Source organism: Dioscorea cayenensis, chromosome 6, assembly GCF_009730915.1.
Source record: "Dioscorea cayenensis subsp. rotundata cultivar TDr96_F1 chromosome 6, TDr96_F1_v2_PseudoChromosome.rev07_lg8_w22 25.fasta, whole genome shotgun sequence".
Taxonomy (NCBI): domain Eukaryota; kingdom Viridiplantae; phylum Streptophyta; class Magnoliopsida; order Dioscoreales; family Dioscoreaceae; genus Dioscorea; species Dioscorea cayenensis.
This window is the reverse complement of record NC_052476.1, coordinates 6,714,896-6,725,127: the sequence shown is the minus strand read 5'-3', so window position 1 is coordinate 6,725,127 and position 10,232 is coordinate 6,714,896. Positions and strand designations below refer to the sequence as shown.

General features: G+C 32.4%; 1 long non-coding RNA gene across 1 annotated transcript; it reads left to right on the top strand.

Annotated features, from left to right (window-relative positions):
* The first annotated feature begins 461 nt into the window (after positions 1-461).
* On the top strand, positions 462-1,437 carry LOC120263821. Its single transcript, XR_005537143.1, has 2 exons — positions 462-882; positions 1,001-1,437. It is a non-coding gene; the product is annotated as an uncharacterized LOC120263821 (long non-coding RNA).
* The last annotated feature ends 8,795 nt before the right edge of the window (positions 1,438-10,232 follow it).

The following is a 10,232-nucleotide window of genomic DNA, read 5'->3' as shown; positions in this document are numbered from 1 at the left end:
GTCCAGTCGGTGACAAGGTCGAATTCCCCAGTTTGCTACCCTTACACATGTCCTTACTAAAAATTATGGTATAATTTGTTCATGTATGAATAAATCTTTACTAAATATATGGATTTTATTTTTCAAACTTACCATATATGTTCTAAACAATATAAATTATCAATAAATGAAATATTTATTATATTTTTAAAAATATTTTTAAAAAATAATAAATCTACTAGAAATACAAAATTTATGAATAAATAAAATATAAATATAAATATAAATATAAATTATATATAGAATTTAAAACTACATTACTTTCATGTATAAACCCACGGCGTAAGCATGTGTCTCTCACACTAATAAATATTATATAAAAAGTTGTCCCCATTAATAGCAGTGTTTTCAAATGATTTTAAAGTAGCCATTTGTCAACTTTTCATTGGTTCTCCAATTCCTCATCTTTAACCCTAATAAAATCGCCCTTCCTTCTCCTCCACTGCCTCCTTGTTCATCGGATGCGAAGACAGCCTTCAAAGCCCAATTTTCATGAGCTTCTGCGATTCCTTCTACGATCTCTTCAGTTCCATCATCACAGTATCAGATCGATGAGTTTAACCTTCTACTCCATGTCCTTGATCTCTTCTCTAATTGATTTTTTGGATTTCAGAATGTGATGACTGGCCTAAGATGATATAAGTACATGCGAAATCTTGGCATCCTCACTTTTGGGATCCTTAAAAGACCAATTCTTGGTTGATTGCACTCTGATCTTCTCCTCGCTCATGGAAAATGGGTTATCTTCTTCTCCAACTTCGATGTCCATTTTTCATGTAAGATTCAGAAGCTCTATAATGAGCTGCCACCATTGTCATCACTCCAGAGCCGGATTCGCATATAGTAAGTTTCTTCAGGTAGATGATGAAACTATTGAATTGAGAAATTTATTTATTTTGTGTTTCCCCAAATTTTTAGGGTTTTGTTTTTCCGATTATCATTGGGGATTTGTTTCGTCAAGGAATAAAAAGGTGGATTTGTGATATGTGGTGAAGAGATGAAGGTATATAGTGAAGTAGAAGGGTGGTATAGTGGTGTTACAGCTGTAGTAGTGCAAGGATACGAAGAGGGGTTGCTGTGATATGTAATGGCTGCTGTAAAATGAAGGGATGTTGAAGAGGAGAAGCTCTGAAGTGTTGGCGGGAGTTGAAGCAAGAGAAAGAGATGAAGAGAAGGTAGTTAAGTAGAGGTTGTTAATGGGCTGCTGATGTGGATGGCAATTGGCTGAGGTGGCAAGGCAGTCATGCTGAGTCAGAGAAGATGGGTTATGTTAGAAGTATTTTTGACCGTTGGATTTCTTTAGAGATGGATAGATTAAACAGAGACCATTGGATGTCATGTAAAGAATGGGTCCCATTGTAACATTTAATCTCATCTGTTGCTTTCTGTTTGTAATCATAGCCGTTGGTTGCTGTATAAAATAAAAACCAACAGTGAAGATGAATAGTTAATGAATTGAGTGATTGTTTGTGGATTTCTCTGGATTTGGTTCTCATCATTGTTCTTGTTCATAGTTCTTGAGTGCTTTCTTGTGATTTCTCAATACTTATTTGGGAGGTTGGAGCTTGAAAGAACGAGATCGTAGGTGCTGTTGAAGCGAACATGGATAGAGAGGAAGCGTCGGCAAGGATTGTGAGTGCTGCACCTAAATTGATTTTTGTTTTTTCTTATTTTTTTGATGTAGTATAATTGTTGGTTTTTTAAGTGTTTGCGAGTTTTTTTTAATTTTGTTGAAAGTGTTTTGAATTGATTTTATTTATATGGTTTTGTTATTTGCCAATTATGTTGTTTTTTTTTTGTTTGAATTGAAGGATGTTTTTCTTGGAGGATTCTTCAAGGAAAAGCAGTGGTGAAAACAAGATTTACTAGTAGGGGGGCTAATTCAAATATATAAAAAAAAAATTACATCTGAAAAACAATTATCCGAAATGTAAAATAGTGAGACAATATAATTTTTTTTTTTATCAAACAACCACACTTTGAATATATATTGTATAGAAAAGCATAAAGTAGCTATCGATGGACACTTGAGCTAAAATGAATCCCAACGTTAGTGCCAAGAAATGTGAGACATACCACTAAGAGGAGGTATTGCACATTAATGAACTACCATGAGTTTAAGTATCAGAGAGAAGCAGCTACAAAATATTGCACATCAATGAACAACCATGAGTGATCAGATTGTGATACATAGTCAAGGCTCAGATCAATCTATTTGACTCCGCTAGTCATCAAGATAAAATGAAATCAATAACATTGGCTAAATGTTACTTGAGCTTTTGAATGCAGCTATGCCGCAGATTTTTTTGAGCCCCTAGCAAGTATTGACTGACTTGCCAAATCAGCATAGATGACATCCAGACACCACAAAAGAAAACCACTGAACTTTAAGAAAATATATATTATTATACAACCTCAAACTTATTAGGGCACCCTCCGCGTATAACAACATCATGAGTGGGGTAATGAAATTGTGGCAACATTTGCATTCAAAAAGAATTATTTAAATACAAAATCCAAAAATAAGTAAATTTGCGGTTAAGCAAAACAAAATATTAATTACAGACCTCAGTAGGAACGACACCACACAAAAAGACCAGCATTCGAAATTGCGGAAGGCCATAACATCCAGCGGCCATAAGTCACATCCTTGCACGTAATTCATAGAAACCAATCGACTAATAGCATATCTTCCAAGATAACCCCGAACAAACTTTAACAAGTCAACCACATTTTCCATAACGATATATTTGGGTTTCAAAAATTCCACAATATCCATAAACTACCTCAGTATGTGGATGATTCAATTTCAGACTCTCACAAGCAAAACTATTCAAGTCCACTGCCCATGTATGTAGTAAACAAAATTCATAACATTTAGCGTAAATAACTTACATTAAAATATTATCTGACAGAATGTGAAAGCCTACAATTTGTGAATTTGTGCCAGGAAAATTTACTCCCGAGCATAACCTAGTTGACATAGGGGCACCCAGAATAAAGATCAAGAAGTGTGAAACTCATTTTCCCCGTAGACAGTGAAGATTTAGAACATGATGTCATTGAAGATATAGGGTTGTGTAATCCATCTATAACCAAAACAACTTAGCCATTTAAAATAGGGGAGAAATCTAAACAAAAGAAAATATAAAAACAACTCAAACATAAATTAAATTAAAAATAGTTACCGGTGGGAAGATTGGCAAAGGAAGTATATGATGTTGAATATGACATATCATAGTAAGATCACACTTAGGTATGCTCTTTTCTTTTTCATGCAAATTAATTTATGCAAGTAACAATGTAATTAAAGAAAAGAGATATAGATATTTGGCACATGCCAATAGATAATATGTAAAACTTTAGAAGCGATAGACAAAAGAGAATAATTACATTTGGTGCCACAAGAACAACTTTAATCTTAGAAACAATGCACTCCAATGGGTTATCATTTCTATCCTATGACATAAATACTCTACATGGATCATGTGAGCATTCGCTATCTTTGATCACCTAATTTGTAAAAAGAATCAAAATTCTAACCTTAACCGCTAACTATAACATAAGAAAATAAAACATACAGTGTCTTTGGCTCTATAAAACCATTGTGAGTGAAGTAGAACTGATGGTTGTATGACTAAAAAATTATTTGCCAGTATTTAGCTTTCTCATCTAAATACTATACTGCATCTAGTATTTAAAGTTACTCATCAAAAGTCAGTAGGAACTACACTCCCACATGCTGGTTAAAAATAATAATAATTTGTTGCTTATAAAGCAAAGTGTATATATATACACAAATAACAATAATAATTAATAATAAAGAGAGAAAAGTAATAATCTTAGCATACCTGCACAAATCACACACACATACTACTAAAACTCAGCTTTCTCCTACAAACTTTTTAAGGATCAAACTAGCCCATTACAAAGCCACATATTAAACAACAAGATGCTTGGTGGATCAAATCCACATGTACTAGAATCACACTAGGAATACCAACCAATCTGAGGATTGCTAAGCTGCCTTTGACATAAAATAGTCAACAATATATATATATATATATATATATTCTTTGCCACTCATCCAATATAAGAGGCAGTTTAGTCGAAAACAGAGCAGTAGTGTCTGAAAGGAAGCATTTCTAATTGCCTAGGAACCTAAGGAACCGCGTAATTATCTAGGTAGTTCTAGTGTAGATTATGAATTCTCAACTAAAATAGGTATAAAGATACAAATTTTAAAAAATGAAAATAGAGAATCAAACAATGCAAATGTAAGTCAAGCAACTCTGGTTTTCATAAAAGAAAGAACAAAAAAACAACAAACCAAAGGATGTTCATAGTTGAATAGCCGAAAGAAATTTTAGAGAAAAAGGGAAAGATGCATGATCTTCCAAAGTCACAAGCATGATAATATATGAAAGATGTGCAGAATAAATCTCAAGCATTATAAGAAAATACCTCATCAGAAGAATTTGATAGTGCTTTCATAAGTAAATCAAAGTTCTCACCAAAGTAAGAGATTACCTATTGCAAATGCAACATTAATTTTTCAACTACCATAACACTTGAAGACAATAATGCATTACCAATAAGAATAACCAAAAGATTTAGTAGTAATGTGATCAACATTTTATAAATGAAGCGAACTTATTTCAGCCCTGTGCCATGACAAAAGTTCATAATATAATGAGATTATTGTTTCCAAATTTTGTTACAATGAGACCAAGCAAAGAAAAAGAGGATTAGTTAAATATATCATATTCCTTTCATTTATCAAACACCCTTTCTGATAAATGAAAGGGCAAACCTCAAGATATATGTACAAACCTCACATAACAAAACACCTTTGTAATTAATACAAAGTTAGAAGTAAAGCAAGGATACCTGCATTGGCGACTTAAGGAACTGAGTGCTTAAGATATATGTATGGTACCTTAACTCAATTTTCTTGGAAATTGTTCATACTGAAAAACATGATTATAATTGTTCACTTTACAAGAGATAAATTCTTGGAATCAATTGAAATTGGGAAGTAATATCAGAAATGTTGAACTAATTACCGAGCTTTGTTGCAAACTTGAAAATAATAATAATAATAATAATAATAATAATAATAATAAAAAATGACCCATTATAAAAAGGAAGTTTGGTTTGATCAATACAAACTTACCAAGAAAAGTTAGAAATACTGTTGTTGGAAAATGAAACAATGTCTTTAATTCCTAGACATTATATCTGTGAAATAAATATGAATATATTAGTTTAAATTTGTAGAATATAAATAAAAATTTTTCTTCCAATGAAATTGATTACTAGTAAAAGCTATATGATCTTGATCATCTCTATAGGGATGTGATGATCCAACATCATTGTTTTGTGAAGGAGATGTCCCAAGACCCTGTGGCATATACTTGTAGTTATTAACACATAAAACATCCTACTATAATAACGTTCTTATATTAAAAAAACATTACTTTTTTAAGATATGGTAGATAATATAGTAGCAACACCACCATCCATACGGCTTTGACGACTAGCAACTTGAATTAATATATCAACTTCGCTCTTCAAATAAGAAATATCCTTCTCCATCAAGCTATTTTGACTTTCTAGACATTTGCACATTTCCATTAGTTGATGGCGATTGGGATTAGGTCCATGAAGATCTTTACCTGATGCGCCTAAACCATACATTACGCAACACCCAAGGGTATCTTCTCCCATTATTTGCAAGAAAAGTTTATCCCTTAGCATATTGCTACTTTGTGATTCATCTAGTAGTTGAGATACCAAAGTATTCAATTGGGCATGCAAAATAATTGTAATCTTTATTAAGCAAGAAAAAATCAATGCATTTAAAATATATAATATATGCAAAGTAAAATATATTTTTTAAATGGCTACACTTTGTTCTGCTACAACGACATTAACAAATGTTCCATCTTTTTTTTTTATGCAGTTTGTAGAACGTATCAAGGCGTGAGAGTTCTACTCCATCATTACAGATACTCTAATGCAACAAAAATTAATTTTATATTAATTCTAATATTTTATATTGAAAGGAAAATTAAAATAGCATAACTTCTACCTCTTCTTAAAATCTTCTTGCAAAACTTTTTGTACCAGATGTGTAAGGCATATTCTGCCTGCCTCGATTTATTATGTTTTTTTTCCTCACGCAGCTAAAATATCAAATGGTTAAATATAAAATATATAAATAAATTTTCATAAATTGAAAATATGATCATTAAACATGTTATAAATACCTTTCTAGCATCAATTTCCCGAAAATCTACCAAGTGATCCCATTCTACTTACTCTAGCTCCACAGGACAATTTCTTTTTGCACCCACTTTATCACTCTTAAAAGGATTATAATGTGTACTTTTAAGTTGACATTTAAAGTCTTTCCATTTCTTACTAAATGACAGAAGCACACACTCTTTATAGAGTACACTCAATGTCAAACACATCCTATAACATACGAAAAGTTAAATATCATAAATTTGATTTAGTTATCAACTAACAATTTTCTAGACCTATATTATTAATAATTCCTGCACTCTTTGCCACACTTTCTCCCTTATCTTCTTGTGGCACATGTCTCCAATCCATGTATCAGAAGGAAAAAATCTAGGTCTACATACCACAGTACCTAGAAATTGACCCAACTCTCGAGCACCATCACCGATTGGTTGTCCCCTACTATTGGCAAAGACTACCCTTTTTGATGAGCTTCCATCATTGTTCCATAATTTCTCAAGTCTTGTATGACCTCTAACATTCTTTTGAATACCTAAAAAATGATTGAAATTGTATGTCAAATATTTATATGTCAATCTAAATTTAAACAATATTCTAACCTAAATCAAAAGTAAACCCATCATTTATAAGATCAAGAGTATGCTCTGTGCTAATTGAGTGACTTATGCTTGGATTAGACTGAGTGGAGTCTTGTACTCTAGCACGTGGCGTACCATGCCTCGTATTAGGCCATATTTAGCTACAACACAATAGAGACAATATCATTTCAAAGTTAATAAAAGTTAATATTGATGAATAATTTAGTTTTTATAATTTGATTACAAAAAAGATAAATACAAATTATGAAATACCAACAAACCTTTATTAGTTTCTTGATCAAAGTCATCATTTGTATCCTCCATCAAAGCATCCATATCAACAAAGGCAAGAGATTCATCAGCCATTACTCCTTCCATATTTGTCAGCTCCCAATTTACATTAAGAATGATCATCCTCTAAATTTACTTCATTGCATGGTATGCTTTGCAAATAGTCTTCATTTGAGGGATCATTTTACATGTCAGAAAAATACCTTGGTTTTGCTTGAATAGCCACATGCCAATTTTATTATGAATTATCTTCAACATAAGAAGCTTGTAATGCTTGAGATGCCAAAATGAAGGGCTTGCCATATTCATTTGCTCTAGTATTAGACAATTGATTTAAGTTCACAAGAGTGAACATTAAATCATCCTTCTTTACTCCTTTTGTAACATCAATCCACTCTCATTTGAACAATATAATACGTCTCCATCCAAGGTAGTTGAGTTCGATAATATTATTCAACACCCCAAAATATGTTCTATCACTCTCGATAGGGTTTTTGTCCCTTACACTTGCAAAACTCATAGTTGAAGCAACAACAACCACGCCACTATTCTATGTTTTCCTATTTGCATGCCTGAGATTTCACATGGAATCTAAAGCCATTAACAGTGTAAGCATTATAACTTCTAGCTACTACATCCATACCTTTGGCTAAATGTGCAACTTCAGTAGGAAAGGAAGGGCTTTGCACATTCTAAATTTTGTGAAATATCCATTCATCAAATTTCTGGTGATGCATCTTGTCAAGCTCATAAGCACTGATCCGCTGATTTTGCCTTTTGAGTTATGATTTATGTTCATTAAATAAATAAACAATTTGTTTGTTAATTTTTTTTTTAAACTTAGTACACGTAAAATTAAGCCATAAAATTCTAACTCTTATCGACATATTAATCAAGGGATTTAGAATTGAATAGCATGTAACGATGTGCTTGTTTCCACTCAATAGGATCAAGTGTAAATGTTGTAGATTTTCCTATAGAATGACCACTAATTGGGTCTTCAAAATCATCATTATGAGGTAGCTTACAAAACCTTGTATTAACACCTTCAAAATATTTTGAACAAAAAGTAATACATTCCTCCGCAATGTAGCCTTCAGCAATTGAACCTTTTGGTCTACTCCGATTATGAACATATGATTTTAATGTGAGAAGATATCTAAAACACAATAATTGGTTATAAATAAAAAAATCACCTAAATAGCAAAAAGACTAAATATAACAACCAACAAACCTCTCAGTAGGATACATCCAATGATATTTCACTAATCCAGCAAATTTTGCCTCACTAGCTAAGTGGACAACTAGGTGTATCATCACATTAAAGAATGTTGCCGAAAAAAATCCTTTCTAGATTTCAAAGGGTTCGTACAACTGACAATTACAAATTTCAAGTTCCCTTATAAATCCTTTCATTGTACACAACTCTGTAAATAATGAACATAATTCAATAAGAGTTGTTACAACTTATGATAAAAAATGCTTTGATCATGATTTTCATATTGTATATGTAGCAATTGTTTCATTACCACATGACAATCATGACTTTTCAGACCAACAATCTTCTAATCTTTCAGTATCAATAATGATAATATAAGATTTGGTTGCTTCATACACATCCATGGAGGTAAATTATATACGGTCAATATGATAGACCATGTACTATGAAAGACATTCATGGTTTCGAAAGGATTAAAGCTATTTGCTACTAAACCAAGCCTTACATTTTGGTGCTTTGAAGAAAATAACATGTGCTTAGCATCAAAATCTTTCTATGCTACTAAATCTGTAGGATGCCTTAAAAACCCATCTTTCACCCGATCCTGATCAAGCCATATTATTAGTGAGGCTGTTTTTGATGACATGAACAATCTTTGTAATCTAGGGACTAGAGGAAAATGTCGCAACACTTTTACATGAATTTTTTATTCTTTTTCCTCAAATGATGTCATAGTTCCCAATTTATTTCTTTTTGCAATTGTTTCCCTATTAGACAGGAAATATGACAGTCATTTACTCCAGCACTAATAAGGTGTGCTTTAGAAAAGTTAAGGGACCAAACGGCATATTTTGAAAAGTAGAGGGACTGTGCAGAGTATTACTCCATAAAGCGTCATGTTCACCACGTCATGGCCTTTAGACAACAAATATCATGGTTGTTTGCTCCTAGACTAATTTGGTGCATTTTAGAAAAGTAGGGAGAAGTATTGGGACCAAATGGGTATATTTTGAAAAGTAAAGGGACTGTATGGAGTTACTTCCGCTGGTTTTACATTGTCGCACCGCTAAAAAACCCCAACATTGTAAACAATAGGCAGAGAATTTATTTTCAAAGAAGTGTGAAACCTTTTCCAAGAACTGGAAGTAGGATTTGCTTAACTTGTTTAAGGCCCGAGATAGTCTCAGTTGGACTGACAGACTGACGAAGCATGGTACCTAATGATTTTAGGATTTTAAATTATCTTAGTATTCTATAATTATCTAAGCTTTGTTAGTTATTTTAATTTTATTTAATTATCTAGTATTTTGTAATTATTTTAATTTTATTTATTATTTTGTCCTTAGTCTAGGTCTCTATAAATAATTGTTTTAGGGTTTTGTGGAAAGGATCGATCAATTGAAGTTTGTTTGTTTTTGTTTACTCAATTTTGAGTGAGTTATTAGATTAGAACTGCGTATCTACTGCGTCACAGACTTAGCTGAAGGCGACATGCATAAGTGGGAGCAAGAGCTTATTATGAAAAGAAATGAAGTTTCTTTCTTGCTAATAAAGAAGAACAAGCTTCAGAAGGAGGCCACACAGTAGAAGCAGCATCTGGAGGTTATGCGACGTTCTCTTGAAGTTCTTACACAGACTAAGGAAGAATGTGCATCAAGTTCACTAACATTGGACTCCTTGCTAAAGAACTTTGTTGAATTGAAACAACAGTCTAAGGAGAACTATAGGCTTTGGAACTTCACAATAATTGCTTGTTCGTATGCATATCTATTTTTGGTCAGAATATTCCAGGTGTGGGACCCTTTACATGATCCTATGAATGGTTTTCAAAACAT